The 2,099-nt window shown below is 27.1% G+C and overlaps 1 protein-coding gene across 1 annotated transcript in view; it reads left to right on the top strand.

The window, feature by feature from the left end:
• LOC118740561 overlaps nt 1–2,099 on the top strand; it is a 613,337-nt gene that overhangs the window by 508,472 nt on the left and 102,766 nt on the right. The window lies entirely within an intron of this gene.

Here is a 2,099-nt window from a genome sequence, read left to right as displayed (position 1 = left end):
AAAAATAAAGGAAATACATACTAATTAAAAAAAGAAAAAGAAAGACTTAGACTTAGACTTTGTTGCTTTTTCAATTTTTCCTAATAAACAATCGTAGTACAAAGCTCAATAAAAATATTAAAAAAATAAAATAAAATGTTAAGAATGTTAAGAAGCCACAATAACATTGACAAAAGAAAAAGAAAAATTATTTTAAATAAAAGAAAAAATACGATACGATTTTAAAATTAAATGATGTTAAAACAAAAATAATAAAACTTAAAAATTTTATGTAAATTAAATTATAAAGAAAAATGATAATTAAAAAATAGAAAAAGCAAAATAAGTTTCTTAAAATTAAAATAAATTAAAAAAACCACTTTACTTTTTTAAATAATATAATCCAAAAACTATATTAAAAAATAAGTTCATAAAGCTTAAATGCAATTAAAAAAATAGTTTTCTTTTATACCAATCAAATCTTAAAATTAAAAAATATTTAATTAAAAAAGAAGAAAAATATAATTTTTCAAAAATTAAATGAAAAAAATTAAAACAAAGTCAAAAATTTTATTTTAAAAAGTTAGTTTTAAAGTTTTTGCTTGTGTAGGCTTGGCTGATGTATTTGGTGCTTGTGCAAGTGAGAACACAGTTTTCTTTACTTTATTAAATTTATACATTTTTAAAAATAAATGAAGTTCAAAATATATTTTTCTTTTTAAAACACTTAAATTGAAAAACAAAGATTAAACTAAATAAAAAAAAATAAAAGAAGAAAAAATGTTAAAAATTAAAGTAAATGTAAAAAAAAATTTATCTTTTTAAAACAATAAAATTTAAAATTTAATTAAAAAGAGAATAAAAATAAAAAGTTCAAATGCGATATCTCCGAGCCAATATAAGTATTTCGTCGATGTTTTTGCAAAACCGCCTAAATCGCCGTTGTGGCAAAAACGAGATTTGGTAACCCTGAACTCCAGGCATCGAGATTTATGCATAAAAATCGTTAAATCGTTATTAAAAACACCAAATTTGTAAGGTAATAGCTAGAGAAAATATCGTCTATCAAGGCAATGCCTTCAAACAATAAACAGTTTTCCCGCTCTCCTGTAAAATTTGAGTTCCATAAGATAGGCGGTTTTGCACAAGCATCGACGATATTTATATATTTATTAAACTTTCGGTGCTAATGTGTGTAAATAACTTAGTTAAATCGGCGGTATGTATACCCTGTTTAATATTAGAGTAGCACGTAATAAAGAAAAAACTTCCAGCATAATGATTTAAAAATTAAAAAATAAATAAAATTAGAAACCGCAAAGATAGACAAATTTTATCATCACGAATAGCGAGCAAATTATAAAAAGTTATTTGTTTTAAAATAAATAAATATATACAATAAAGTCTAAAAAGTAATTGAAAACTAGATCAAAAAATCGCTGCCCGAGGATTCGAACCCAGATCTTTCAAATGGCAAACGTCTTACAAAATATTTTAAATTACACAGGTTTACCAAACCTCTATATCGCTATGATATTCGACGCCCTGAATGCGAATCAGAGGTCTGTTAGCCTAAATCACATCAGGTTCGAGGCCATTTGAAGGTCAAATAGGGGGAAATTTATTGGATAAACCTGAAAATCCAATAAAATTCTTCTGAATTTTACCTGTAGATGACCTTGAAGAAGGGACCCTCATATTCAAATCAGCGACAACAAAAGACAAATTAATTTTTCATATTTAATAATTTTTGTATCCTATTTGACCCTCAAATGACCTCGAACCTGACATGATGGAGTGAACATACCGCGGATCAGCAGTCAGCTCTTAAGAGGGAATACACCAGGCTTCTAGTCGGGTTGGACATTGCTTGTTAGCATCACATGCCAAACTACTTATAAGCTATGTAACTTTATAATCTCTCGTTTTTGATGAAAACAGCTGCCAAAAAAGGGCACATATATGTAGTTTTCTAAGAAAACTGCGACCGATATTTTTGCTCTTGGTCCCACCGATTAGCTAAGTTATCTGGTCGTAGATTAACTTGGAATTCTGACCTTAATGGTTTCCGTTAAGCCACACATTGGTCAACCTGCCTTATCTAAATTTACCTCACTAAG

Source organism: Rhagoletis pomonella, unplaced genomic scaffold (genome assembly GCF_013731165.1).
Source record: "Rhagoletis pomonella isolate Grant_MI unplaced genomic scaffold, Rhpom_1.0 Rhpom_scaffold_00006, whole genome shotgun sequence".
Classification (NCBI taxonomy): Eukaryota; Metazoa; Arthropoda; class Insecta; order Diptera; family Tephritidae; genus Rhagoletis; species Rhagoletis pomonella.
The sequence above is the reverse complement of the archived record's forward strand: the minus strand, read 5'-3'. Positions and strand labels throughout refer to the sequence as shown.